This window comes from Ambystoma mexicanum, chromosome 9 (assembly GCF_040938575.1).
Source record: "Ambystoma mexicanum isolate Mex_15411 chromosome 9, UKY_AmexF1_1, whole genome shotgun sequence".
Classification (NCBI taxonomy): Eukaryota; Metazoa; Chordata; class Amphibia; order Caudata; family Ambystomatidae; genus Ambystoma; species Ambystoma mexicanum.
The window spans coordinates 243,422,352-243,447,073 of NC_090931.1; the positions used below are offsets into that span (position 1 = coordinate 243,422,352).

General features: G+C 50.6%; 1 long non-coding RNA gene across 2 annotated transcripts in view; it reads left to right on the top strand.

The window, feature by feature from the left end:
* Positions 1–2,750: 2,750 nt before the first annotated feature.
* Positions 2,751–24,722, top strand: part of LOC138489624 (uncharacterized) — a 77,788-nt gene continuing 55,816 nt past the window's right edge. For both annotated transcript variants that reach the window (XR_011274836.1, XR_011274837.1), the window contains exons 1-3: positions 2,751–2,859; positions 2,958–3,072; positions 3,185–3,286. This is a non-coding gene — a long non-coding RNA (uncharacterized lncRNA). The remainder of the gene's footprint in view (positions 2,860–2,957; positions 3,073–3,184; positions 3,287–24,722) is intronic.

Sequence of the window (24,722 nt, forward strand, 5' to 3'; positions counted from 1 at the left end):
ATGAGGCCCAATGCGTTGAAACAGTTTGTCACAAAGATACCTTTGTATATTAAAGACACGACACATGTATTGCACATATTTTTCCAGATCCAATGGCAACAGCATTTCCTGTTGGCCACTCTGGATGTGTGTGCACTATATACCAGCATAGACCATACCTTAGCAGAAGCCACCTTGGATTACACTTATCGCAATGAATCAGCATCACACCACACGCATATTACTATGCTCAAAATGTTCCTTACATTCACATCGGAAAGCAACATTTTTCTGTTTAATGAACAGTAATATGCCCAAGTTAAGGGCGTGGCCATGGGAGCCAAATACGCTCCCTCCTCGCTAATCTTTTTATGGCCCAAATGGAAGAGAGTCACATACTGAACAATACCAAGTACAAGCTTAACATTGCTCTTTGGAAAAGGTTTATAGACGATGTGTTCATGATATGGTCTGGATCAGTCGCAGATTTTGAACAATTCCTTGACTACATTAATAACAACACTTTTGGAATCAAATTCACAGGACATTGCAACACTGATTCCATAGATTTTCTCGACCTTACAATCTTTATAGAGGATGACAAAATCAACACTAAGGGCCTCATTACATGGACGGCGGTGGACCAAGGTGCTATTAGCACCTTGGTCCATGCCGGTAAAATACCGGCACCGTCTTTGTGGAAAGGGGAATTACCGCCCTATTCCAAGGTTGGTGGGGCGGTAATTTCCCCTTCCCCATTGCCCTTCCCCATTCCCATTTTTGCCCCATAGGGCATAATGGGAATGGGGAAGGTGCTAATTACGGCACTGCAAATTGCGGTACTGTAATTAGCTCCCTGGTCCCTTTGCGGGTTGGTTTTTAACGCCTGCAAAAAGCAGGCGTTAAATTCTCCAAACCGTAAAGGGACCTCGTAGTAAGGCGGTAAGGATTTACCGGTACCGGTAAAATACCGTTACCGGTAAACTCTTACCGCCTACCGTGTAATGAGGCCCTAAGACTTTTTGTAAACCAACGGAAGCTAATTCAACTCTCCATTCCACTAGTTGTCATCGTGCATCTACCATACAAAACATTCTGAGAGGAGAGTTTTACAGAGCATGCAGAAACTGCAACAAAGATGAGAACTTTGTTAAAGAATGTGAATCGCTGTGAGAGAGGTTCAAACAAAGGGGTTACTCTAATGAAGACATTAAAAGTAGTCTTACTAGGTATCGAACAATAGACAGAGCTACTACCTTACAACGATCTAAGTCAGAATCCAAATTACACAACACTGTAGACATTATGACCAAGTTCTCAAGGGATTCCAATGATTTGTATAGGCTAGTACAAAAACACTGGGATATCCTTCTATTAGACAATGATATCAGACCTTATTTGACAGACAAACCTAAATTTGTTTATACCATAGCAGCTACAATACGAGACAAAGTCAGTCCTTCATTTTTACAACTCAGTCATAACACACTAAAGAGCAATACCACATGGTTAACCCCAACCAAGGGCTTCCACAAATGTGGAAATTGTTCTATGTGCAGATTTGCACATACTAATACTAACAGATTTACAGATGGCAATGGGCAGGAAATTTTGATAAGAGACTTTATCAATTGTCGCACCAAACAAGTGGTATATGCGCTAAGATGTGTTTGTGATATCATTTATATAGGCTCCACCATAAGGTTACTGCGAATCAGAATACGAGAGCATTTGGCAAGTTTGGGAAGCCAGGACCGAAAAATTTCCCCTGGCTATGCACTGGCAAACTAAACATCAAACCAGCAATAAAGAAGACATTCGCTTCATTGGTCTACAGAAAATAACTAAGTGGAAGAGGGGTGGAGATATAGTTCTCCAATTGAGACGACTGAAAGCTAAATGCATTTGCTTTTTTCGCTGCACACATGATGGTCTAAACTCTGGCAATGAGATGCATGTTTTTCTGTAGAATGTTACATTCCAAGTGCAATTCAGAATTCTCAAACCATGTCTGTACTCACATTATAGTGTTTGGCCTGAAAATTCACCAAAAGATTACGTATAATATGGTCTGGACTGTGTGGTAATCGCTTAACAAATACTGTCTCATTCAAAGTGCAATTTAGAATCTATTACCATGTATACTTGCACATTATAGTGTTTTTGTTGGGCAAATCACCAAAAGAGTATTCAAAACAAGACAGGACTGAGTGGCAAGTGTTCAACAAAGACGGCTATGTTACAAGTGCAATTTAGGATCTGTAACCATACATGCATACACATTACATACACATTACAGTGTTTGGCTTGGGAAATCAGCACCAGACTACTTAAAATATGGTCTGGATCAGGTTGCAATTGTTTAACAAAAACAGTACATCAAGATTGCATCAGTGATTCGTTCAAATACTAGAGCATTTTGTCAAAGACAAAAAGAACAGTATAACACAGAAGTGATTGTCATTTTAATACTGCAAATATTTCAATACTTACAGTTATGGTGAGAGCTAGCAGTGACGAAAGTACAACAAACAGTTTCTAAATAATTAAACACAACACATTGTTAATTATAAAACGTATTTTGAATTTGTATCAACTCGCTATAACTCTTTTATGTGCTCGATAAATATGTGAGGTGTTGCATATATCGATAGGTATAGTGTCCTTCGTGTCACCAAACACGCATGTGCAAGCCGGTAGTGTTCAATGCTACTGGGCATGCGCGATAGATTAGTGACTGACATGCGCAACTGCAGTCAATACGTATGCCAATGAGGGACTTACACGCATAGCATAGACAGCTTTATCAAGAGGAGCCCAACACCCGTGATTGCACTAATAGCATCAAGCACCGATCAGGGATTGAGCCCTCCAAATCAGGTGAGTGGTTTTATACAAGAATGCCTTGAGCGCACGAACGCAGTGTAGACATACTAAACAGCAGATAGTTAAGATAAAAATTATCTTTTTATTGTCAGGTTCACTGCTACAACATTCTACCCGATGGGATTAACGATAGTTGTTCCAATACGCCAAGCCATTATAATGTCGCTTCATTAGTACATCTTCTTAACAACAAAAATGCCGTCATTGGTGAGTTCACTTTTTTATTAAGTTCGGGCTCCATTTATACACGAATATGTTACACCAAACACTAGACCCTGAATTCAGTAATTCTTAGATTATTTTCCTTCACTTTTATCAGAAATGGATCTACAATTGAATATTGACCTTACCTACAGCCACATCAAGATCTAACTGAGTGAATCGTGCCTCCACGTTAGTGCGCTCATTAGAAATACGATAGGTGAGTCTTGATTCTGAACACAGCTTCATATTCTATTTAGCATTGGGTACAAAGAGTCACTTTTTTTTAACACAACTCATTTGCAACCACGGGTGCTCAGCATGATAACACATTCCACTTTTGAACGTATTAGAAATAAGATAAGTGAGTCTTGAATCTGAACATAGCTTAATATTCTATTTAGCAATAGGTATGAATAGTGACTTTATTCAATACACCTCATTAGCAACCATGGGGGCTCAGCATGAAAACACGCTCCACTTTTGCAATTATATCTGTCACATTGATTTAACATTACACTAAGGTGGGGCTGTTAGTTTTGTTGTCACTTTAGCTCGCTCTCCACACAAGCCCAATACCTGAGTCTTTTGAAATGTATATGTTATATTGACATTATATAACAATTCTCAACAAAAAACATTTTTTGTTTGCTCTTTCCTGGACTTCTCTCTACACCTTCTGTACACCTTGATGCAACTTTGATATGTAAATCTCTTAAGTTTAACTTTTCTAATTTTAATTTTGGTGTAATTTTCCTTTTAACGTGTGAATCAAGCATGATATATTTTGTGATACAATGCCAAAAAAATCTTTACTTTGCCTCATGATGTCAGCCTTGAAAACAACTCTTTGTCGAAACACGTGTTTGCTGATCAACAATCATAACATTGAACTGTATTAACTGAATGTATACATACAATTTAATGTATTGGTGATTTATTTAAGAGTTTCTAGCAAGTACAGTAATGTAATCATTAATAAGCTTAACAGGGTAGAGCGCGACAAGAGCATCATACCCACGTTATGTTTTCTTTTTACCAGGTGTCAGTGGGTACACCTGGCCCCTGATGCCAGTAACGCAGCTCAATCCCACACATACTCCAGAGGTTGGCAGAGCGCATACAAAGGCCCCTTACCCACCATCATAGTGTTTACTAAAAAAAGAGATGGGCTCTGTCCCCATCTGTTACCCCAACAAGTGTCAGACCCAGCCCTGGCTGCTGCTGGCTCGATATCTACCTTCTCTTGGCTGTTGCAGAATAAAACTAAAGGTGAGTTCGAAAAAATGTAGTGTTTTTAGAGGTGCTTTGAATTATTATGCAGTTTGATTGTGAATAATTGTTTGTGCGGGTGTATCTTGTGCATATCTGTATGAGTGTGTGAGTGTGACTGAGTGCCTTGTAAGCATTCCTTTTACTAACAGTGTGCACAAGAAAACATTATATATATATGTAGTCTGTTCTGCACTGAGATTGAGGCTATAAGATCATTATCAGCGTGCATTTTTTGGACGCTACAACTTGCATCAAGGTGAGTTATTTTGCTGTTGTGTCCTTGTGTTATTATGTGGGATGGCCGACTCAAGGGACTCTGGAGTGGCTGGCCCACTGTGTACAACTTTACTGTGCTATGACTGATCGGAGAGACCTGTGTATGCAACACTTTGTCCAGGGGAACAGGCCACATGAGGCCTGTACTTTCTCTCATGGCACAGTTAAGTATGTACGCGCGCACCCGCACACACACACACACACACAGTAAAATGGTGCGCTGCCATCATTTATGGCAAAAAATAAAGGAGCCCACACCATCAATGGGCCTGTATATGTGAAAATGTGAAAGCCGCTGGACCAACAGATTATTCTCGTGGTTCCATTACAGGGGCATAAACATTCCTGGAACATGTTTAGCAGCCAGCTTTGTTACTGATTGCAATATTTAGGACTGGGCATTTTGTGCTTGTGTAAACACTCACACACATGGATTGCTAGTGTTTCACGGTTTATAGTCATAATGTCGAAAAAAAAATGTCGACTTACAAAAATCTCGAAAAGAAAATGTTGAAAACAATAATGTCGAAAACTTATACATATAATGAAAAGAGTCAATTTTTAGAAAATAAAATGTCAAAAAAAAAATGTCAATTAGCACTATCCATAAATACATAAACAAGAAGAGTATCATTTACTAGGGGGGGTCCCCCCAATCCCCTTCACCCAACACCCCCCGCTCAGGACCCCCCATACTCAACTCTTGTTTATGTATTTATGGATAGTGATATTGAATTTTTTTTTTGAAATTTCTAAATAATGACTTTTTCATTATAGTTAAATTCGACATTATTGTTTTCGACATTATTGTTTTGTAAACATTTTTTTCGACATTTTGACTTTCGACATTATTGCATTCGACCATTATGACTGACCACCGTGTTTCACTGAGCAGTGAGAAGTACATTGTACCAGTGTATGTCGTAGCCACAGAAGGATAAAAGGCTAGTTTGGCACATGGTTGCATATGACCCTGAAAGCGAATAGAGAGCCAGGTAGCAAGGCATTAACACACTGAGTTATATCACTGAAAAGGGCGTAGCGCGGGCTCTAGGATGGAACCAACCTCGCTGAGCTCTGTTAGTGGGGTTTCTTAGTTGCTAGTGTTGCGGCAAGATCACAGGTTTAGGTTTGAGGTGCAGCCCACACCTCGTATGTTTGGTAGAGAAAATGAAGGAAACATGGATACCTTGGGGTCGATTCATGGAGCAAACGTGTGCCGAAAATCCCAGCGCAAGCAGGCGCAAGGTGGCGCAAGCGTGAGAAACCCAGCGCACGCGCACGCGTGCAATTCAAGGAAGACGCTGTGCGTGTTTCCCGCTCTCTGTGCGCCAAATCCTGCCATGGCGCACACGGGCACACACGGCGTGCGCTACGCGCACAGCAAAAGCGCACATAGCGCAGCGCACACAACCAAAGTGGGTGGAACAGTGGGCGTAACACGTGGAATGGGGAATAACGCGTGAAAAAGAAGGCGTAACTGGGGAAGTACTGCAGAGAACTACACGGAACGCCCACACGCACGCGAACAACCCGTATTCATGGATTTGAATACGGGAAACCCGCGCACGGCAAAAGACGCACACAGGCGTCAACGCGTCCACCAGACGAATGCAGGCGGAAGCGTCCCCGCGCACAGTATAAAAGTGCGTGCAAACAACAAACACGTATATACAGCTACGATGAATGCCCCATTTGTCGCAGCTCTGATCGTGGGACACCGCAGGAGGAGGAGAATAGCCAGGGCACGCATTTTCGCACCACAGACAAGCCTTTTTGGGATGCCTGACGACCAGGTCTATGGCAGGTATAGGTTTCCACCCCATATCATCCTAGACCTGGTCAGGGAGTGGGAAGATGACCTTACATCCCCCACCCTTTGCTCCCAAGCATTGAGCCCCTTGGAGAAGGTGCTCAATGTCCTGCATTTCTTGGCCACTGGGTAATTTCAGGGGACTACTGCCATAGTGGGGGGGTCTCACAGGCCACGCAGTCACGCTGCCTACACCAGATACTGGCAATCATGACAGCGCGCCCCTCAGTCCCGAGCACATATACATGCCCAGACCACCCGCAGAAAGGCAGGCCGTTGTCCTGGATTTTTTCAGGGTGGCACACTTCCCCAAATTGCTCGGTGCCATAGATTGCACCCATGTGGCCCTACGTCCACCTAGGGCCACTGAGCACATCTACCGAAACCGCAAGCACTGGCATTCCATCAATGTACAGGTGGTATGCGATGCAAAGGGAATTATCACCTCTGTCTATGCAAACTACCCTGGCTCCACCCATGACAGTTTCATATACAGAATGTCCGCCCTGAGCCGGGCCCTGGAAGCTGGGCAGCATGGTGACACCTGGCTCGTAGGTGAGTACAAATGCCCTTGCACATGCATGCATGTCACACACACACACACAAATACACAAACCCCAATAATCACAACCATTTACACCTCCCCAGGGGACAGTGCGTACCCTCTGAGCAACCACATGATGACGCCAATCCGGAACCCCACCACACCACCCCAGGTAAGATACAACGCCGCCCATATTGCAACCAGGGCCATAGTGGAGCGCACATTCGGAGTGCTCAAGTCACGTTTCCGCTCCCTTGACCGCTCTGGCGGGCAGCTACTCTATGCACCCCCAGTAGTGTGCAGGATCATAGTGGCAGCATGTGTCCTGCACAATGTTACAACACGGCAGGGCGTACCGGTGGACATGGTGGTGCCCCCACATCCCCAACCACAGGCACAGGCGCTGCCCATGGGAGGGGGCAGGGCACGTGGCAAGGAAGCCCGGACCCAGCTTGTGGCCACATTTTTCACCTAAACTCCCACCCCTGCGGAGTGCACACAGGCCTGGCACATACCAGGTGACAATCGATGATGACAAAGAGACAGTCAACTGTCACAACCCTACCACCCTGAGATAGTTGCCATGGAAGTGCCACATTGTCTGCATCCCTAGCTACTTAAACAAAAGCTATCCTGTGTGACCGAAAGGCACACATATGACATATGACATGACATGATATGGCATTTGTAACGTGCCTATACACAAGTGTTTCAAGGTGCGACGAGGCAGGGAGGGGGGAACCAGGGAAGACAGACAACGATACTACTAGGCCAGGTGTCATTTAGATTGCGCAAGTGCAGGGGTAGGGGGAAGGGAAAAGTGCAAGGGGAAGGGGAGGGGGGGAGTGCAGTACAGGGTAAGTAGAATAAAAAACAAATAAATAGGCCAGCTGGTGGCAACTGCAAAGGTAAGTGCAGACAAGTGCTGGGAAGGGGGGGCTGTAGGGATAGAGAGACAGTCCCGCAGTGCAGGGGTTGCCAGGGAGGCAGTGCGAGTGGAGAGTGGCTGGGCCAGGGACCGAGGTCGGTGAGAGTGGCCCAGTTGCAGATCCAGTGCAGTTCCAGTGAAGAATTTAGCAAGGGAGAGGGAGAGAGAAAGCAGAAGCAAAGAGGAAGGTCCTGAGGTGCTTCCGGAACCGGAGACGGTTCTCCTCAAGTTCCAGTGAGGCAGGAAGGCTGTTCCAGAGGGAGGCCCCTGCGGCGGAGAGAGATCTACCCCCAGCTAGTTGCTTTGAGAAGCGGATGACCCTGACATGCAAGGTGTGAATCACACACACCTGCAAAACAGGCCATGACCATCACTGTTATGTCACTCAAACCCTCCCAAACCACAACATGACATGGCAAGCAATAGCCATACACCAACACAGTACCAATAAGGTACACATTGCCATGTCAAAAATGTACAGTGGCATCAGACAATGATGCCTGACATGGAATCAGATGAAATGACTGACCAACAACCTCCCACCCAAAATAAGTAATTCCCAAATGCATTACAAAAGTTGTAGACGTAACATAACAATGAATGCCTGTCTACATGCTGTGTCCAAATCCTGAAACACACTGCTCAGCGCACAGCACAGTGAACAGCTATTGTGTGTGATGCACACCCTGAGCATCACATCTAAGCGACAAACCACATCAAAAAGCAAATTAGGCATTTACAGGATCCATAATTGGTCACAGAACATGTGCTGCTGGGACACAGTGGGCACCAGAAGGCAAACAGAGTATACACGTGGATATCCAAGGGTGGTTGTACATGTAGTGCATCATAGTGCAAGTGTGTGGGTCAGTAAGTGCAATCAAGTGACCATCAGTGTCCTCTACACATCACATGTGAACATTCACCATGTGTACACCCCAGCATGTCAAACCACAACTATCCCCTCACACCTGAAAGGTAAACACAACACATGAACAGGCATTGATCAGCAGAACACAACATGTACATAGGATACCACAATGTCAGGGTTCCCATCACACTGCAGGGCAAGGCAACTATCAACAACAAAACACCCCCCCTCCCTCACAAATGAGCATGACCCACTGAACAACTGCACCTGGGTCATGGAGCCTTCAACCCTCAATTTCACCTGGCCACAGGATCACCCTTCCCCTTCATCACCATCTCCCACCTTGTGTGTAAAAAGGTGCCTGCACCCTCAGAGTCCATCCTCATTTGCAAAATCACAAAATCCAAGCCAGAAAAACGAACCAGAACACCTTCCAGTAGATGACTTGACGTAGCAGTACCTCACAAAGGCCAAGTACTACCACAATGATGTAACAACCAAGGTAGCACAGTAAAACAATGTCACAACAGGATGTGAACCATGTGTGGTACATAACATAGAATGATGCACCATGAACGGATGTGTACTGTCACAGGTCCCTTGTACAGGCGCAGGAGTGGCACGAAACAACCACCCCCACCGTGCCCCGGGTGCCTGCAAGGTCAAACTCACACAGGCCTCTGAGACCCTGGTGGGGAAGGAGGGTCAGGGATATGCAGTCGGGACAGGTGTTGGCACACTGGATAACTGGAATGAGTGGCAGGAGAGGGGAGGAGGAATGACACATGAAAGTAAGGAATGCACGAAAATGTACTACCTGCATGAACACATACACAATCCGAACAAACTTGGACATCATTGTCATGGCCTTCTGTAGTCCAGGCTTAGGAGTGGCACGAACCAACCACCCCCTCTAGGGTCTTGGCGCCTGCAAGTTTGGGGCTTACACAGGCATCCGCAACCCCAGCGGGGAAAGAGGGTTAGGGAACGTTGCTTGGATAGGTACGGGAAGCAGGAACACCGGGTAGAGGGTATAGGGTTCAAAATTGGATAGGACTCCGGGTGAATAGGGGAAAACAAACATACCAATTTGAATTACACATTCATCCATGCATTAGTGCACCCCCCAGCAAGCCTATGCAGAGCAGTTTGAAAGAAAAACAACAAGACACTTAGCTCTGGCCTCCTGCCTGCGCACTCTCAGGTCCGGTTACAGGAGCACTTCAATGCTGCAAAGAGAGCCACCGTTAATAATCTGTCCGTGCCCATAACACAAAAACACACCACCAAATATGCCCCATAGCAACAAACTACTCTACAAACAGACAATCTGGTGTAGATGCTTCGTACCCATATGTAACATTACCCCTGTGATGGGTCATACACAGTCAATGCAGTAAGTCAGCCGCCGGTGGGTGCGTGGCAAATGGAACACCAATGTGTCACAATTCACACAACATGCAATGTTCCCTGGGTAAGCAGACAGACCCATATAGCAAGGCATGACTTCAGAACAAGTTGTGTTCCACCATGACCAAAACAAAGTAGGCAGTGCATGTTTCAAAATGTACATGGAAATGAAATGCACTGCACCCGAGTATGTCCCTTGCTGTATGTCCCTGTGAGCTGCCCCTTTTCATGTCTCGGAAGGCTACATGGTTGATACAAGTGCCTCAATGGACCTTGGTGTACCGGAGGGTATGTGCCACTGACCCTGCAGATGCCCCAGACAACCTTAAGCAAAAACAAAGAGGTGATGGCTGGAAGGTTTAGACTGAATCTTAACCACTGGCATTGCTCGGGGCAACCCTCCAGACCATCGTTCTTCGCCTGCCAAGCCATTACAGAAGGGGAAAGACCATATGCAAATCAGGCTTGGCACCACCCCAAAAGGGGAAGTCCAGCCCGAACTGCTAGGTCACATCCCTTCTGCACGAGACCACAAGCATCCCCAAACATGTTTCACCCTTGCCCCAGACAACCTTACAATCAACAGCCATCAGTCCACCAACACATCTGAGCTGTATTGTGTGCTTCAACACCAATATTCGTCCAAGCTCACCCTCAGTGCTGTTACTAAGCCTGCATGTGCAACTCACCTGGTGCAAGCTTTGCTGTGTTGTGGCTCACCTTGCCTGGAGTTCCTTGGAACACGTCAGCAGTTCTAGGATGTAGGTCTGCAATCCCTGTGCCTCTGCTTGTGCACACATGTGCATGTGGGCACCAACAAACCTGTCCAGAATTCAGACGTCCAATGGGCCATGTCTGCTGGCAAAGGTGGTCTGGAGGCTCATCCCCCTGCAGAAAGGGCATGAAACACATGATTAATGCTTTAAAGTCATCTGTGTGTGTCTCTTCAGGCATCTCATTACTGGACCATGTCAGAGACTTACATCAGAAATCACACCATCAGTCCGTCTTTCACATCCAAAGTGTGGAGCACACTATCTACGGCATGAATTGCAACAAGCACGTGTACAGTAAAGATAAGAAACATACTACACAATGCATAGCAATGAATGTACACATTAATCATGAAACACCCCATCTAGCAAAAGCTGAACAGTGGACAATAACACCACAATCATCCCCACTAGGGGTGTCAACACAAGTTACACAGCACCAGACATGCCACAGATATGACAGTCCAAAGCCCTTGTGTAATAGGCTGTCACACCGAACCATCCTTGCGAGCCCATGGATAAGGGAGGCAGGAGTGGCATATGTGAGTCAAGGACCCCAAGCAGCAAACACATACACAAGACAAGCCTGAAGGGCCCAGCTGGAACAGACAGTGGATGCCTTCAAAAGCCACAAAGCACCGCACCGTCACATGAAAGCACAATAGACAAGCAATTTTAAACTATATTAACTAATTACACTAACTATGAAAAAACCTACATTACCTAATCAAACTAACTATCAAACAGAAACTTAACTAACTAAACTAAAAGAAAAATCAAAAATGGCCACATACGACCCGGGGGGGAGGGGAGGCACCCAGGAGGGGGGAGGTACAGGGTGCTGCTCAACACCCACATGCGATGATGCTGAGCCCAAAAAAAAAACCTCCATGGGCTCAACGCCTGCACCGCCCAACCTATGTGGGAGATAGATGGTCGTCCGAGTCTGGCGCATCCTGGAAAGGAGGACGTGGCACAGTAGCCTGGCCACGCCTAGCCGCAGCTTGCCCCTCGTCGGCAGCAAGTCTGTTGGACGGGTGAGCCTGGTTCTGTGTGGCGATGTGACGTAGGTCTGCATGCAGAACCTCACGTGATACACGTGCTTCCTCTTGTAAGGTAGCACGTCTAACACAGAGTTCCTCCTGCAAGGCCTGGCTGGACAACCGCTGCACCTCTCGGTAAGCCTATAGCTCAGCCGAGATGGTACGCTCAAGCTGTGCAAACCTCTCCTCTGCCCGCTGCCTCTGGGACATCATAAGGACACCCAGAGTGGATTTGAGGGAAGCATACTCCTCCCTCAGGGCATCCATGTGCGCCTCTGCATGAGCAGCAATTGCTTGACGCAGAGACGACATTTCAGCCTGGCGTCCCCTGTCTGAGGCCGCCATGCCCAGCCTGAGCGAGCGGGCCGTGGACCGTGCCGCCTACTGCTGGAGAATCACCTGCCTAGCAGGGGGGAGCACAGATCGGGCCACACCCTCCATGCTCTCAGCGATGTTCTCCATTGCTGCCCCCTGCCGTTCTGAATTGGCAGTCATGTCTTGCTCCCACTCAGTATACTGCAGTTGCACGCAGCGACCGCGTTGCTGGGCTTGACCCCTGCGGGACCCAAGGACCGGGTGTCCTCGCTGTGTTGGCACCGCCCGCGGCTTCACGACTACATGCCCCCGTCGACGTGATGTCCCAGGCACATCAGTGACTGGTGTGGAGGGTGACCCTGCGTCCCGATCCACCACGGGCGGAGGAACCAAGACTGTCTGATCCCTCAGTGCAGGTGTCACGGACAGAGGAGTGTCCACATCAGAATCACTCACCCCTGACACATGGACTTGATGCTCATCCAACTCGACATGGACATCAGAGTCGTCATCAAGGCTGGACTCATAGGCAGCCAGATACAAGATGGACTGTAGCACTTGGGGGTTTTCGTGGCCTACCAACCCACGACCCCCACTTGTGCCGGGTTGATGTAGTGGTAACAACCCTGTGTCTGGCATGACAACACCATCCTCCGCCTCCATTGCGTCATCACCTGAAAAATAGAGAGAAAAAAGGTCACTACACATGTCAGAAGCACACAACACACACACACACACTGACAACAAATGCATCAGGCAGACATGTGACACACAACATATAACCTGGCATGCATGCTGGGTCAACTTTGAATTGCTTCTGTGATCAGACCTGTTGAAAGGTGGCAGTTTCCATGGATGTGGGTTTATGCAGTGCAGAAAATGTGTACGCCACTCACTACCTACATGTACAAGGACTCCATGGTGTGTGTCAGGAAATGTGAAGGCAGTGCAAGGACAAATTCAGGCATCACGTGCATCGTGCATTCAATGTGTACCATATCTAGAAGCCAAGCGCCCCTCCACTCAAGTACAAAAGCAGGGATGCCTAGCATGGTATCAAAAGGCTGACCATAGACCTGTGTATTGACAGGCAGTGTTGACTGGCATCAACAGCTTAATGTGATTCAAGTGACAACACTGCAAATGATGATGGGACAGTAAGCAGGACACTTGATGAAAACTCTGGAGGCCGCCCACGTGTGAAGAAGACACTACAACAGTTGGACAGAGTCATTGGCCATTAAACAGGCTGAGGCCTGTGAGCCACACAGATTGTCAGACCCTAAACATGTGTGCAACGCAGTACTGACCCACAGTTGACATGGGAAGGCTGATGAGATGCTATGCAAGGTATGTCACCCAGGACTTGTATTACAGTGATCATCCAGTCAAGGACACATAGGGGCATGCGTGCAATGCACATGGAGCATGAATGGGCACTCATGTCCCTGCGGGACATCTGACCTATGCACAGTACAAGTGAGATACCCTGCATCAAGTACTAAGGCTGTACCACACGGCATATGTCTGGCAGATTGTACGCTGGAAGTTAGCACAGGGGTTCTACACAGGACGCATGAACAGGAAAGTACACATTGGCAAGATTGAAGCAGACCAGTGCAAAGGTGGAACTGGGGTGCAGAGTGGCGGAGGAGGGGCAAGGGAGCATGCCTACATGGAGTCCCCGCATGCAGGCAGAGGAGACATGCACGTCAGTCATGCAATGACATTGTGCCTGGGCTGAGAGGAAGGTCACCCCATGCCACATGCAGAAGGGCCAGTGAGCTGGAACATGGACCGGAGGGGCATACTTGTAACCAGCATGTCAGTAGGGTGCAATAGTGGTGATGCGGACAGTCCCCGTCTGCTCCACATGTCCACCATCCAGCAGAGCAGACATGCATCAAGGAAGCATTGCATTACTTACACATCAGAACAATGTGCACGTCACATGTAGTGGCAATCATGCACAACATATCCCACAAGTAAAACACACACGTCCTCAACAAACAAGCATCAACACTCACTGGACTGGGCATCAAAGTCCAGCATCTCTCCCACTCCTTCGACCAATTCAGGTGGTATGAACTCCGCAACGAGTGCCTCATGCGGAGTGAGCTCTTCCTCCTCTGGTGCAGGCCCACCGCCAGTCACCAGAGTCAAGTTGTAATTAGAGTCACGCTTAGCCTTAGTGCTGCGTTTGATGTCATTCCAACACTTTTTGCACTCTTGCGCCGTGCGCACCTCATGGCCGAATGAACTGACATGTTCCGCAACATGCTTCCAGTGGGTGTCACGTTGGGCAGCCGTAGTCTGACTATTGGCACCCACTAGCATGTCACGGCTGTGGCTCCGCACGTAGCCCACGAAGAAGTCCAGTTCCTGCTTGCAGAAAGGCTTCTTCCCCGACGTGCAGGAGGTCGTGGCTGTGTGTGGGGTCCCAGCCTGTGCTGCAGGTGCAACCTTCCTCGTCTTGGACTGTGGCGCAGACCCTGGCTGGCTAATGCCGCCCTGACCAGTATGGCCAGTGGGTTCGGTGGATTGAGCCAAGGGAGTGGCAGGTGGAGGGACGACAAAAGGCCTGACTTGTGTCAGTGGCATCTGGGTGCCCTCTAATGGACCCTGCGCAGCAACATCAGCTGTGGCAGGGTCATTGACCGCAACGGTCCTGGTTGGCAGACTCACAACCGGGGTGTTGTTGGGTGCATCTGCCCCTGCACTTGTCAACACCCGGCTGTTCGGGGCAGCAGATGACATAACTGCCCCAGGGACACGTGTCTTGGTCTGAGCAGCCCTGCCTGCCCCTATGGTTTCCCTCCTGGCTTGTTGGAAATCTACCAAGGGCTCCTCAAGTGCCAACGCAGCCTGCGCTGGCAGACCCTGAGCCTGGGTGGCGGTGTCCACAGCTGCACCTGCAGCTACCACTACCCTTGGGCTCGTGGCAGTCGATGGAACGGACTGCCGGTCACACGGGCTCCAGTGCCAGATGCAGAAGCTGCATCCCCCGGAACCACAGGGGGTGGTGGCATGACTGCACTGACACATGGCACAACATTGTGCTCAAGTGGCGCACCCCTGCCTCTTCCCCCTCTGTGGCCGCCCTGGACACCCTGGAGTCCCCCTACTCCCTGGTCACCACGGCCACATCCCCGACCACGCCCGCCACGAGGAGTACGCCCAGCTGAGGCGCCCCTCACCTTTGGTGTCCTCCCAACCATGGCACAGATGTAGTAGTGCCGGCACAGATGGAGTAGTGCCAATGGGAGGTGTACACCACAATTGACCTGGGCAATTGGGGTAAAGGGGGTGGGAAGCAAGATGTTAACAGCCCCCCTGCACCTGCAAGGCTGTATGTGACCCCTGTGATGTAGTGACGGGTCAAGCAACGCTCAGGCGCCCCAAAACTGCAGTAAAACCGTGCATGCAACCCTACAGCCTACGTGCGTGGAATCAACCTCCCGCAGTACGCGGTGGCACCCAGTAACACGAATAACACGTATGCGTGGGACACGCAGGCTACTATGATATCGAAAATGGGTGCGATGCACAGGGGCACCCGCAGTGGGAAAAATAGCGTGTGCGACTCACCGTCTGACTAGCGCGATGCAGAAAAACACGCGTAGCCAATACCCCCGCCAAAAGAAGAGATACGTCCTTGATAGCTGTGAAGTTGTGATGGCGCGCGAAACAACAGGAAGCAGCAACACACGTCGGTTGCCCCCACTCACCTTTAACCCGTGCTGAGGGAAACGCACACGCGCGTCACGTCACTTACGTGCATGGGCCCTTTCCTCGGATTACACGCATTCGCACGCGGAAGTGCAGTTTTTCACGCGCGCTGAAACGCCCATGCACGCCTGCGCGCATCACGTCACAGAGGCGCTTGCGCTTGAAGGGCCTTCTGTCCAATGAAATCGCGTATGCGTGCAGACGTGCTTACGCGTTAAGGGCCTTTCCTCGAATTACACGCTGACGTGCAGAATTTTCACGTGCCAAATCACTCCGTATCAAGCTGGCCACGCGTAAGCACACGGAAGACCATGCTCCTGCCCAAAAGGCCGAATTATTGCCCCCCCGAGCCCCGAGCAGCCTCCCACGAGCCATCTGCTGCTGCCTGCCTGCCTGCCTGCCTGCTGCCACCGTTCCCTGCCATTTGGTGCCTACACATCAGCCATCTGCAGGGGTCCAGTTGCTGTGTCCACCCCTGCTGGAACAGAAGACACCCGACTGGGATACCATCGCTCCACAGCCCAGCCCCAGGACCCAGTTGCCCACCCACGCCTGCCTCGGGGGTCGCCATGTCGGGGCAAACACCATCCAAGACCACTGGCGACCCCCAGCCAGAGGGGCAGAGGGCCACCAGCTTCAGTCAGAAGGAAGTTGGTGTCCTGGTGGAGCATGTCCTGGGGCATTATGATGCCCTCTTCGGATCATCACGCGCCGACAAGGATGGACGGGACAGGATCTGGACGGACATCGTGACTGCCATCAACGCGGAGGGGGTGGCAGTCCGACTATTACATCATGTCAAGAAGCGCTGGGAGGACTTCAGGTCCAGGACACTCAACAAGGCCCGGCGCCTCTTGAAGGCAGCGGATGCTAAGGGGAGCCGGGGCCACTTGTCTGATGATCAGATGAGGGTCCTGGAACGCATATCCTCAGCGCTCCACGTCCAGGTCCTTGAGAGGCAGACCCGTCTGGAGTCGAGCGGTAAGTGGCCAGGCATTGCTGTGTGAGACGGGGCATGTTGCAGTGTGCTGGTTGTCTGATACTTGCCTGTATGTGTGACATAGGCCATGTACGCGTGTGTGTGTGCAGGGACATCATGGTCATGCATGTGAGACCAGTAATGTATGAAGCACACGGTTGGTGTATGTGTTTAAATGCTACATGGGGAGCCCTATGCGGAATGGACACATGAGAGCATGCCAGTCTCTGTTCCTGGACATGGGTGGGGGTGAGGGATGGGTGATGATGCCATGTACATGTATGGTTTCCATGTCTGTGTGTCTGACCTGCGTGTCTGTGACTTGTTAATGCCATGGATGCATGACACATGTCTGTGTCAATGTTCAGATCCACTGATGCAGCCTAGCCATCCTTGCATTCACTGTGTCTGGGGTGTACGAGTCCAGATGGATGAAAGTACGGTAAAGTGTGTGAATGTGATAGGCATGACCCATGATGCATGTGAGTTCAAAAACAACATTGTATGTTTCAAGAGTCCCTTGGACATGTTTGCTTATGTCCATAGCATACGCCATGCCTGTTACTGCATGTGTTTTGCCTGCACTGACCCATGTGTTGTGGATGGACATGATGGAAGTGATCTTTGACATTGCCACTTATCTGCTATTGCTTCCTGTCTAGGGGACCATTGTACAGTACCCTGATGCTTGTGTTCTATGTCTCCCTCTACACAGCGCAAAGTGAAGAAGAGGGCGGAGACGGCGCTGTGGAGCAAAGCAGCGGGGATGCCCCCACGGCTGCAGCGGAAGGGGTGGGTGAGCCCCCACAGGGGCTTGCAATGGCAGAAGACGGTGTGGAGCCATCCAGGTTGGTGGTTTCCATAGAGGAGGAGGAGGTCGCTACTGAGCCGCACATGGGGCCTGGTGGGGGCATCCCTGCTGGTGCAAGTGGTGCAGTCCAGGGGCAGGGGAAGGAGGCAGCACAGGTCGCCGTGGAGGTGCCTGTGCATGTCACTGTCCCTGACACTGTGACTGCACCACCATGCACCAGCAGGGATGCCCCATCCTAGGCCGGTCCGCAGGTAGGGGGGATGTCCATGTCATCTGACTCCCCTCCACCTGCGGACGAGGGGACCCCTGGCCGTATGGAGAAGGTCCTGATTGGTGTCGCGTTGCGCACGGGTGTCATTCGTGATGAGGTGCGTGCTTCCCGGGGGGAGCATGCACGTCATCACGAAGAGCACCGTGCCAACGTGGCCCAGTTGGGAGCGGTCGTGGTCGGGGGTCTCGTACATGTGTCGGGCACTTTGGCGACCCTCTCCTCCTCTGTGGAGGCTATGCGCCAGTCGTTCTCCATGCCGTCTTCCGGCCCAGATGCCACCAGGGCCCCCTGTGGACCTGCCCCGACCAATGCAGCCAACTCGGTGGGGATCCCATCCCTGCCACAGTCGGGAGTCGGAGGTCCAGCAGGGGTGGACACACCAGCAACTGGACCCCAGCAGATGGAGGATGTGACGGCATCATCGGGCAGGGCACGTGCACGACGGCGTCGGTGGATTCCATCAGCCTGGATGCCGTCGTGCTGGCACAGGCAGTTGCGTCGGAGGCAGCGGCAGGCTCGACGTGGGAGGCATCATGGCTCAGGGCCATCGACATCAGGGGTGCAGGCATCGGCCGGAGGGCAGGAGAACCCTGGAATGGGAGTGGCTTCCGTGTGGGAGCGGTTGGGCCAGCAGATAGGTGCGGAGCGGCAGCGGGCAGAGGAGGAACGGCTCACAATGGTCAGGGCGGAGAACTCCATGCGGAGGGCGCTGAGGCGGGCTGAGTGCCTCGAGGGTCTTCGCAGGGAGTTGGAGCTGGACACTGCTTTATCCCTGCGAGACCTCGGGCCAGGGAACATGCCTGCCTCCAAGCCATTGAACTGGAGTTCGATGATGCCCTGGCCCATGACAACATCCAGTGAGCCGTTGGACTAGCCCGCTGCCCTTGTAAATAGTTATGTAGTTAGTGTTAGGTTTCCTTTGCTTTTTTCTTGATTTTGGACCTTTTGGACAATGGCCAACATTTTTGTATATAGTTTTTTTATTACGTAGTATTTTTAGATAGGTTTCATTTCTTCAGTTGGGATCATGGACCCTGGATTGTTTATCTGTATATAGTTGACTGTTGGATTATGGTTTTTTTTTTTTTGATTTACCCATGGAGAAATGGTTTTTGGTTTTGTTTTTCCCTTGGATGTACTTTTTTGAACTTTGACTTTGGACACCTTTCCTTTGGATTATGATTTGTGGTTTTTCATTATTTTACGGACATGCTGCTTTTTTGTTTTTAATTCCCATTGTCGTTTGTTTATTTTTAATCCCATTTATGTTGCTTTTAATACATTTTTTTCATCAAACTTCAATGTGTAGTATCATATCATTGGTTTCATGCATGTCATGATATGGGTTTTGACATTCACTTACACCCATTGTGTGTATGTGAGGGACATGTGTTCATTTACATACTTGCCATTGGGGTTGTATCATGTAATTGGCAATTCTGAGTGGGTGGATGCAATACTTGGGTGGGTGTTTGCCATGTGGAGGCTGCCCATAAGGGCCAGGGATCTAGATTGTGATGACGTGTTGGCTGGGGGACATGTGTCAGGGCCTACTGGCAGGTGCCTCGCAATGCTGGGGGGTGGGGGTTCAGGGGGACATGAGTGGGACATGAGGGGGGCCTGCTGGCAGGTGCCCCACAGTGCTGGGGGTGGGGGTGCAGGGGGACATGAGTGGGACATGAGTGGGGGCCTGCTGGCAGGTGCCTCGCAATGCTGGGGGGTGGGAGTGCAGGGGGACATGAGTGGGACATGAGTGGGGGCCTGCTGGCAGGTGCCTCGCAATGCTGCGGGGTGGGGGTGCTGGGAGACATGTGTGGGGGCCTGGTGGAGGGTGCCCCTGACTGGTGGGGGTTGGGGGTGCTGGGAGACATGTGTGGGGGCCTGGTGGAGGGTGCCTCGCAATGCTGGGGGGTGGGGATGCTGGAAGACATGTGTGGGGGCCTGGTGGTGGGTGCCCTGCACTGCTGGGGGGTGGGGGTGCTGGGAGACATGTGTGGGGGCCTGGTGGAGGGTGCCCTACACTGCTGGGGGGTGGGGGTGCTGGGAGACATGTGTGGGGGCCTGGTGGAGGGTGCCCTGCACTGCTGGGGGGTGGGGGTGCAGGGGGACATGAGTGGGACATGAGTGGGGGCCTGCTGGCAGGTGCCTCGCAATGCAGGGGAGTGGGAGTGCAGGGGGACATGAGTGGGACATGAGTGGGGGCCTGCTGGCAGGTGCCTCGCAATGCTGGGGGGTGGGGGTGCTGGGAGACATGTGTGGGGGCCTGGTGGAGGGTGCCCCTGACTGGTGGGGGGTGGGGGTGCTGGGAGACATGTGTGGGGGCCTGGTGGAGGGTGCCCTGCACTGCTGGGGCGTGGGGGTGCTGGGAGACATGTGTGGGGGCCTGGTGGAGGGTGCCCTGCACTGCTGGGGGGTGGGGGTGCTGGGAGACATGCGATGTTGATCAGTAGTGCAAGGTGACATGTGGCTTGGCTGGGGGGCATGCCCATGGTGGATGGGCTGCCTGCGGGACATGAGCAGGGGTGATGGGTAGTCCCCGTGGTGTGGGCTGCCTGCAGGGGCCGTGGAGGTTGTAGAGCGAACACCTGGGAGGACCCACACGGCCAATTCACGTGTAGTACTCCCCGGAACCCCTGAAATACACGTACCCTGCTGAAATCGCGTGTGAAACTTCCCACGCACCCCGAAATACACGTACACAGGACATTTGCGTGTGGAACTTCCCGCGCACCCCTGAAATACACGTACCCTGCTGAATTTGCGTGCAAAACTACTCGCGCACCCCGAAATACACGTACACAGGACATTCGCGTGTGGAACTTCCTGCGCACCCCTGAAATACACGTACCCTGATGGAATCGCATGTGGAACTTCCCGGGCACCCCTGAAATACATGTACCCTGCTGAATTTGCGTGTGAAACTTCCCGCGCACCCCGAAATACACGTACACAGGACATTCGCGTGTGGAACTTCCCGCGCACCCCTGAAATACACGTACCCTGCTGAATTCGCGTGTGGAACTTCCCGCGCACCCCTGAAATACACGTACCCTGCTGAATTTGCGTGTGAAACTTCCCTCGCACCCCTGAAATCCACGTACCCTGCTGAATTCGCATGTGAAATTTCCCGCGCACCCCTGAAATACACGTACCCAGCTGAAATCGCATGTGAAACTTCCCGCGCACCCCAGTAATACACGTACCCCGCTCGCACAGGGCCAATCGTGTGTGGAACTTCCCGCGCACCCCAGTAATACACGTACCCTGCTCGCACAGGGCCAATCGCGTGTGGAACTTCCCGCGCACCTCAGTGATACACGTACCCCACTCGCATAGGGCCAATCGCATGTGAAACTTCCCACGCACCCCTGAAATACACGTACCCTGCTGAATTCGCGTGTGAAACTTCCCGCGCACCCTGAAATACACGTTCACAGGACATTCGCGTGTGGAACTTCCCGCGCACCCCTGAAATACACGTACCCTGATGGAATCGCGTGTGGAACTTCCCGCGCACCCCTGAAACACACGTACCCTGCTGAATTTGCGTGCGAAACTTCCCGCGCACCCCGAAATACACATACACAGGACATTCGAGTGTGGAACTTCTCGCGCACCCCTGAAATACCCGTACCCTGCTGAATTTGCGTGTGAAACTTCCCGCGCACCCCTGAAATACACATACCCTGCTGAATTCACGTGTGAAACTTCTCGCGCACCCCTGAAATACACGTACCCAGCTGAAATCGCGTGTGAAACTTCCCGCGCACCCCAGTAATACACGTACCCAGCTGAAATCACGTGTGAAACTTCCCGCGCACCCCAATGATACACGTACCCCGCTTGCCGTGCTGGTACATTGTTAGCGCAGCCCTTTGCGCTGGATTGGGGATTTTGATGGCTTTTCCCTGCGCAAGGGGCGTTCTTGGGGGAGTAACTGGCGCTGCTGCAGGGTCGCTGCGCCACTGTGCGCCACGGCTGGTTTTGGTGGCTGGAATCCATGAATACGCTGTGCGCGGAAATGTATTTTTGCGCACGTGGCTGGCGCAGGGATTCGCTCGCGCACACTGTGCGCCAGCCGCATGCGCCACTTGTGCGCTGAATTCTATGAATTACCCCCCTTGTCTTTGTAATATATTTTCCACACACTTTTGCGTTTTTAAGTGCTGGCTTGTAGCATGGTTTGTTTATTTTCTTAAGTTATAGACACCCTTGGTGGGTACACAAGGGATTCTTAAAGCCCCATGGGGTCAGCCGACCCGTGCTTCGACCCGTAGGTCCTTCTCAAGGCTGATACATATTCAAAATCATTTTTAGTGACAACTAGTGTTTAGTGTATTATTGAGGTGACAGGATATACATTACATTTGTGCATAGTGCATAGGGTGGAGTGGAGAGCAGTGTATGTCAATTTGTCAAGCTATTACACATATACACATATACACGTATTGGTCCCATCATGTTGAGGGATGGGAAAGAAACAGTGAGAGGGAGAAAGGGAAGAGGCAGAAGGTTAGCTAGAGATCCATAGGCCAAGTGGAATTCAGTTGGGGTAGGGTCTCGGTGATCCTTATCTATGTTTTTCGGTCCGGCGCCCCCTGTGGGGTTCTGTTTTCATATAGGTGGTCCTGTGTATACAGTGGCTCTTGTTGGGCCCTGTAATAAACAACGAGAGGTTCCTAGAGTAAGCGTGGTGGGGAGTCTGTGTGACTCCTTGCGGTGGTGCTGCTTTCTTGGGGCAGTGCCTGGACGAGGGGTGGCGACATGGTGCCCTGGTGGTTGGGCTGGTTTCCCATCCCGTGGTGGTGTGTAGGAGTATCTATTTACATGTTGTGCATGCTTCTGTTTGTGATTTGATTAGTGCCTGGTTTGGCGTGCTTGAGCCTACCAGGTTGGGAACCAGGTTCAGTGTGGTCTCTGTTGTACCAATGGCTCAGTATTAGCCTTGGTGTGTTGTCCTGCGTTTCCAACTTGTCTGTGTGGCGTGCTTGAGCCTTTCCACGTGGGGAAACTGGCTCAGTATGGACCAATTATGGGGTCTGTGGCTCGCGGTTTGCTCTTGAGCGTGTGTCCGGGTCCTGCGTTTATTGGTGCCTTAATGGTGTGCTTAGTGCATTTCAGCGTTGGTACGTGGGCTTTGTGCAGGCCAATGTGTACCGTAGGCTCACGGGTCGCCCTTGAGCGTGGTTGCTAGCTCGGGGTTCCGTGCAAATAGGTGGGTTTGTTTGGTCTGTGACGTAGAATGGACTGTGTCTTGCTGGCGGGTTTTGTAATTCCTGCACCAAGTACTGGGAGCGAGTTGGCTTGGTGCGTGTCATGATAAAAGAGTTTGGGGGAAGTGAGTGGCTGGCAAGCTATGAGCGTGAGGACTCCTGCAAGTTCGTGCGTGCTTATCTGGAGTCTGCAGCTCCTTCAAGATCCGCGTTTGGCTTACTGTGGTGGTTTGGCTAGTCAGCTTGTTTAAAGCTGTACGTGCTAGCATGAATGCTCATGTGCGGGAGGCGACTAGTGCGTTGTGTCTTCCTACACATGCGCATTGCAGTTAACGGCTTAATATTGGCATCTGTGCACATCGGTGCTGCATGGTGCTGTGGGAACTGTAGTGCCCATGTGAGCAGGGAGCCAAGGGGACCGGGTCCTATGTGGGGGTTTGGGGGTGGTAAAACCACCCCAGGTGCAATGGGAGTGGCAAGCTGGGCGAACGGTAGTCAATGTTATGAAGGGTGGGGGGTATGCTCCCTCGGGCAGTGTCCCGGGGCCCTGTGGCCCATGGCAATTGTGAAGTTATGCGGTATATTGTTTGACTCTGGAGGGCTTCTCTGTGGGGCGATGCTGGTCGTTTGGTGGTAGGGCTGGGTGGTACTGCACTAGTAATGATGGCTCTTTGTGGTGTCTCGTGGTTTTGTGTGCCAATGGGGACTGGCATTGGTGTGCTGATGTTGTGTTTGTAGTAGTGCTGCGTTGCTGTCTTGTCACTTGGAGACGGGGCTGATTGTTTCATGAGGAGGCAGGTTGGGCCTCTGTGGATGATCCATGTTTATATGTTGGGCACCGAGGTACTGAGTGCCTCATATTGGTCAGGTGCGGTGAGGGTGGGGTAGAGACGGGGCTGGTTGTCTCATGAGGAGGCAGGTTGGGTCTCTGTGGGTGATCCATGTCTATATGTTGGCCACTGTGGTACTGAGTGCCTCATATTGGTCAGCTTGGATTAAGGTGGGGTGGAAGGGTCCTGATGGGAGGAGGGGTGGTGATTTAACAGAAATCATAGAAATACATTGAAGTCATGTTCACTGTTCAGGCAATTTTTCACACATCTATAGCGACAGATGATTCTTGCTTCTTCTTGTAGTAACTTGAGCATTCTGTTTCCTCCTCTTGCTCCCATCTTCACTGTTCATAGTCTGATGAATCGTATTTGTCCTCCATTTGGTGGTTTTTCTGCCAGTGATTGGCCTGGGGAAATTTTGGGTCCTCTGAATGGATGTTGTTCAAATGTTCTCTTATTCTGATCCGGACCTCTCGGATAGTACTCCCTATGTAGATGTTATTGCATACACATATGAGGGCATAAATCACATATTTGGTTTTACAATTCAGGTGTTCGCTGATTTTGAACGG